Genomic DNA, 6,917 nt, shown 5'->3' on the forward strand with positions numbered 1-6,917 from the left:
TCTGTGCACAGAATGACTGTCACCAGCTCTGCAAGATCTAGTACTGGAAGCAGCATAACTACATCATTGTGCTCCTCTCCACCCAAGTTACTTCATCCTACCAAAGAGCAGGGTTTATTTTCAAAAGTGCAACGTGACAGTGATATAGTCATACTACTTCTAAGATACATGTTACTTTTCTTACATGTCACTACATTATACTTTTTAGGCACTCTTTGGAAGGCAGATGAACTCACAATATAATTTCCCTCTCTCCCCCTGCCTCCCTCCAGTAAATATGTATTTCAAAGTAGAACTTCTAGACAAATCCAAATCCCTTATATGCCCTTATTATACACAAGGAAGGAATAAAACAGTGTCTTACCTCTCGTGGGATATGACAAGTTACTTGCAGGTTGCGTGACTTGCAGGCTGGTAGTACTGTAAAGTGGAAAAAGAATTTCCCTTCTTACTACTGTGCAGAAATTCAGATTGAAGTTGCAAAACGAAAATTTACAAATGTCTTGAAAGCATATTTAAAATATGAGGTGAGAAACAGGTCACCTTCTGAAAGTGAGGACCACGAGGAGTAGGACTGCAGCGTAACAGAGAATGCAAGGCTCTATACCCTCTTTGCTAGCCAAGACGCTTCACACTTACCTTGAAATTTTCTTTAAAGGCAGAGCTGTCTTGTCTCAAGGCATTTTATACTCCTGTCTTCACATGGTACAGACCTCCTTTCTTCAGTCATAATATTTTTGGCAAACTTTGTTCCTGGCAAAGCATTGTTTGGCAAAGTCAACTAAAGGGAAAACTGTCAGGTGATGTGACCAGATATAATTAGAAATTATTGATATCTCACCGACTGAATAAATCCCCTATAAATAATATGAGAAGGATCTAAAAGAAGGGTTGGAAAAGTCCATCAGAGACAGTTTGAAAGGGGCCACTGGGTTTGTTCAGTTCAACACTGAAAATAATACATGGTGCATGTTTGAGGCCTTGCTCTTGATGGAGAAAAATCACTGAATCACGGCATCCTGAAAAGACTTAGGTCAGCATGCTCTCTGGAAGTCTCTCATAAATTTCTCAAAGCACAGCAAGATCAGGCTGCTCAGAACCATGTATAGGTGAATTTTGGAAACCTCAAAGATGGAAGTTGCCACACTCAGGGTCTTTTCATAGAATCACAGAATGATAGAATGGTTTGGGTTGGAAGGGACTTTAAAGATCATCCAATTCCAACTCCCTTGCCATGGGCAGGGACACCTCCCACCAGACCAGGCTTCTCAAAGCCTCATCCAGCCTGGTCTTGAACCCCTTCAGGGATGGGGCATCCACAGCTTCTCTGGGCAACCCATTCCAGTGCCTCACCACCCTCACAGGAAAGAATTTCTTCCTAAAATCTAATCTAAATCTCCCCCCTTTCATTTTAAAACCGTTACCCCTTGTCTTATCGTTACATTCTCTGGATACAATTTCCAGTGTTTAAAAGTTTGTTTGTACTTCTTCTCATAGCAGTCTAAGGTTTATGAAGAAATGTGCTAGATGTTTTAAATAAAATATGTCATAAAGTAGCAAGTAATTTTTTATTAGAACTGCTTACCAGCTGCAATAGAAAACACGTAAACTAGAAGAAATGAGATGTTACAGTCCATGCTCCTTCCTCTGACTCTGCTGGTGGTGGGGGTCCCTCTCTGAGTCCATGACCACACTGAGTTTCTGAGCTAGAGCCTCACACAGCATACATCAAGTGAATTCTGAGGTACATAGTTAAATACATACATGAGTGTACACATCCATTTGCACTTGTGCACACACATTCAACTCAGCCTTCATATTCCTCATAAAAATGGGAGATGCCGTAGAAATGTTGCTCTGTCCTGACTGATCAGTTCTTTCTCAAGGAGCATGCTTAGACTTGTGCCATGTCAGAAGGCAGAGCAGGTGGTCAATGACATTCACAATCTCTGACACAGGGTCTGCTCCACATACACAAAGCCAGATGTTCCTTCTGACAGCTGTAACTCACCTACATTGAAGCATCACACATCCACAATTCTGCTCACTGAATGAGCAATTCTTATCTGCATACAAGACTCAAACACCATGTCTGTCTGTCCATGCCAACACACGCTTGTTCCAAACTTTACCTCAGGACAGAGTCCCAGGCTTCTGGTATCCTGAATGCTTAACACCTCCAGAAGCCACATATATGAAGTCCAGGTTTGTTCACACATTTGCATGATCCCTCCAAAAATGATGTATAAATATAAGAAAATATAAGAAAATTACGCTATTTAGATGTGTGTGTTTTCTAACTAGAAGATTTCAATTTATGATGTCTTGAATTTCAGTGTTGTGAAAAAGAACTAATTTGCAGATTAAGATTAAAGTGGTTGATATTGTGGTTTTTTAATGACTGATATTCATCCTCACCTAGCACACATTGCACTGTATTAGCATGGGAAGGCCTTCTGAATGGTCACTTCTCACTTCCTTGCTACTGCCTTGTTATGCAGCTTAATGTCTGAGAAACTCTAGAAAGGTGCCCAGACATGAGCTACTGTGCCAGCCCTGAACCCATCTTCATCAGAAATTGAGACTAAGATACAAAATGCTATGAGCAGTGGAGAGGTGTGGGCACAGTTTCCATCTGTCAGCTCTTCTCTACTGCAAGGACCTGTAAGACACATGAGAACAACATTCCTAAATTGCTGCACCTAAATCCAAGAGAGCTCATCTGTTGGACCTTGCACATCAGCAGCTTTAAATCCTGCCAGGTCTAAACACACTCTTCTCCTGGTCATTGGCATTTTGGTTATTAAAAGAGCTCAGTGGATAAAGCTCAGTCAATAACATGACAGTAAGATTAGAAAAACGATGCCTGTGATCCAAGGCAATATAGGTAATATCCAACATTAGGCAATGACCTGAGTATGAAGAGTGTATTCCAAGAAGGGCTCTGGCCCCAGCCTGGAGCCCAAACCCAGAGCTGAGCTCTTTGTTCAGGGCATGGGGAGGCTGATGGAAACACCCTGCACACTGCCCAGGAGGAGCCCAGAGCCAGCCAGTGGGAAATGGTGAGTGCAGGGGTGCACCTGAAGTCTGGCCTCCCTGGGTAGCAGGCACCAAGGGGTGCTGGTGGGGGCACCTCCCTCCAGCGGGACCCAGAGCACGGCTGTGCTCCCCAGCATGGGGACAGCAGGTGCTGCTCTGAGGGGCTCTTGCAGCTGTGTCCTCAGGGTTCTGGGGTGCCATGTGGTGTCCAGCAGCCCAGTGGGTACCAGTCCTGGCCATGGAGGGGACAGGAGGGCCTTGGCAGCTCAGAGTAGGGGGTTATGAATGGGCAGGAAGAAGCAGGGCTGCAGCCAGAGCCAAGGTGGTGAGAGCACTGCCTTGAACTGGAGCCCTGGTTCTTTCAATATATTTTCCCAGTTTATCAAATTGATATTTTAAATGCTCTACATAAAGAAACATTTTTCACAGGCTTAGCTTCATGAGTGAGCAATACCTATAGTATTATAATCTTGATCTTTTCTATACATGATCAACATGCTGTCTCTGTACATCTCAATCTGACAATTGTGACATAAGGGCTAGTCACAACTACTACAAGCATTGTTAATTTCCATGTCTTCAGTTTACAACTCTCTCAAATTTTCCAGCCTCTGCTTTTATGAAGGATCCCGTGGTTTATATCCTTTTATCCATTCACTCATAACAGTTCAAAGCTAAACACAATTTTCCTCATTGTGAAAGAAATTTCATTACCTATGATACACAAAAATGATTCAAGAGTGTTAAATTAGAAAGTATCAAGGAAGTTGCGAATACTTCACAATCCTCCAAAATTTGCTACACTTTGAATCAAAAGGATTTGAAGAAAATAATATTTAAACATGATAATCTGAATTTGCACAAAGGCACAGTGTCAAATTTAACTGCTTGTTAATCCAAATGCAAGGATAAACATAGTTGCTGTCCCTGCACTGCTTGTTCAACATTTAATGACACTAAGCTCAGCTAAAAATATAAAGGCTCCTCATAAAAGAAGCTATTTAACTTTGCTTTTTCTAGAAGCCAAGTGGTCTGTAGCAGAACTGTTCCACCTTTGGTCCACGACCTTGAATTAACGGCTCAAAAGAGCTAAAGGATCTTTCTGGGTTACTGCAAGAACAACAACGAAAAAGAAGTAGTGAAATCCACCTGCCGTCAAGACTTCATAGAAATCCAGTGACTAGATGGTAGAAAAATTTGCTTTTTAGTAGGATCTTGTTTTGACATTTGCGGTTGTTCTCTGCTTCTGCACTCAGAGTAATGTTCAACTGACTCCTCCCCTCCGCAGAAAGGTGTGCCTCTTAGCAGGGATAACAAAGCTTCAAAGATATCAGTATGGAACATAATCAGAGAAATTAGTACAAAATCTTCAGCAGCCACCTCATACTGAACTAAAGTGAAGCAAATGTGTAGTAAAAATACATAAAACCCAGCTCATTTTAGAAGATAATTTTCTAAGTCATGTTTAGAAAAAAATAAATGCACTGGCATGACACTATTAGATGAGCTACTACTCATGGTAGCGCAAAGGATCAAGGATTCTATGACAAAAGAAAACAGATGCAGAACTTATCTTCCCCTTAGGCTATCAGTGACAGAGAGTTTGATCTTGTCTTAATCATCTAGCCAAAATTAACTCTGAACCGAGATTCTGTTTAAAAAATGGGACAAATTTAAGAGAAAATAACTCTCTGAGCTAAATGAGAGAAACCGAACAAAAGGGTTCTGGGTGAGAATACCATTACCAGAAAGGCAGAAGACAAAGTATTTTACACATGAGTTGTAGTCTCTGATAGGCTCCAGCAGCTTTGCTGTAAGCCCTGATGGTGTGTCCCCACTGCCCGTAGCACCCCATGAGTAGGATTTGCTCAGCTGGGAGCAGGCCCAGCTGTGCAGGTCACACCTCAGCACCTGAATCCAGTGAGCATTCATGGCCATGGCTTGGCAGCTGTGGGGTGGATGAATTGAGTGCCATGTACAGTGGCTGTGTCTGAAGCTGCCTGTGCTCAGCCTGTCTGCCCATGCAGAGGGATGTCCTCCCTAGTATGGAGCAGAGCCTGCCCTGGCATCAAAGCAGCAGCACACAGGCTCCAAGCTCTCTGGCACAGCCTCTTCTCACCTGATCCCGAGTGGGACCCGTAGCATAATAATGACAACAGTAATTTCCAAAGGAAATACGGTTTCTCAGAGGCTCCTGTTGCATGTTTACCGTAGGCAGAAGGTGGGAAGGTCATCCCCTGGAAATGCATGAAATATAAGTAATTTTGAGTTGGGAGCATACAGGGACACAATATAAAGTTGCTACTTTCCCTGCCACACGTGAAGTGTGCAATGACTTCTTAAAATGGACCAAGCTGAAATGAGGGCTCCACAGGGTCTGACTTGTTACGAAAATGCCTGTACTATACTGGGCTCGAGAATCTGATAGCAAACACTTCTCTAAGGACCCCAGCCCAGACAGTTATTTTTATGGATGCTAGTATCATTGCTCCTTGGAGTTGAGTTTCAGCAGAAAGAAGCTAGTGTTTCGCTGACATCTTAAGACATGAAGGAGAGCCTTGAGCTCTCTGAGGAGTGAGTGAAACATTTGGCTCTACCAGCTGCACAGGGAATATGATCTGAGCCAAATATAAGAACTGAGGGATTTATACATTTGTTTCAGACATCGTAAATTCATTTTAAGAAATGATTCTCCCAGCACACACGCACACACACGTACTGACTTACGCTTGCATGTACCCACACATCACTTACCATGCTCTAACATTTTCCTTCAGGGTTGGTCTTACTGTTGCTATGCAGAGCCTGAAGTCTTCCTCAGAAGAAATCTCTACGTGATGTCCAGAGTGTCTACTTTTTCCACAAAATTTTCTGAACATGCCCATCATGATCACCCTCTTCTTCCCTGTTTCATGACATCCCCAGATCACTTTGGTAAGAAAAGAAGTTCTTTGGTACAGGAGACTGAAAACTTCTCTCAACTGATTAGATAAAAGAGTGCCTAGGAGGGAGATTTCTCCACCACTTACTTTGCCCTGAGATGTGTATTTTCTTCCTCAGCAGCAGGATTGGTAGATATGCTCTCCACAAACACACTTTGTCCTCTCTTGAGTACTACTGGAGGCAGGTCTCATATGTGGCATCAGTGTTACTTAGAGGAGCAGCAGCATCATATGGTAGGCAAAGCACAGATACTACTGATAAATGTCTGCAGCAGTTAATTTGTCCCTTCAGTCTTTAATACCAATACTGTGTTCTGATCAGGAGAAGCTGGTACTCTCTTTCCCTCATGAGTCATGAAACTCTTCAAAGTCATGACAGATAGCATTGTGGAGAACACTGCGTATCTTTTTTTACCCTGAGTTATGTGATCATAATCAAATGCCAAGAACTACACACTGCTTCTGGGACGTCTGACAAATCTATCTACGCACGAAATCACGGATAACTCCTTCACAGGCCAATAAAGAATGCTTAGTCTGCATTGTAGTAGAAAGATGTACAAACTTATTTACCCAGAAGTGCCCAGTGAGAGTGAGATAGATGTCTCCCCAACATGGTACAAAAAAAGAACCATTTTTCTTCCCATCTCAAGTCTTTTCTTCGCAGACAAGGTATGAAAAGCAGAATAGCAAACATCCTGAGGCTGGTATCTCTGTACCGTTCTCACACCACCTCCATTCCAGACCTGATCCCTGGGACAGAACACAGTTTTGTGCCATCCCCTTGTCCATACAGTAGTAAGGAAAGAATACTAAAGAGGTATATAATTCTTCAGAGGATACAGCAGAGAGATAAAAAAGTATTACAAAATATATATATAACATTCAGAGACAACAAATTACATGCAGGTCATCTGAGTGGAAGGGGGACACCCA

Source organism: Rissa tridactyla, chromosome 15, assembly GCF_028500815.1.
Source record: "Rissa tridactyla isolate bRisTri1 chromosome 15, bRisTri1.patW.cur.20221130, whole genome shotgun sequence".
Classification (NCBI taxonomy): Eukaryota; Metazoa; Chordata; class Aves; order Charadriiformes; family Laridae; genus Rissa; species Rissa tridactyla.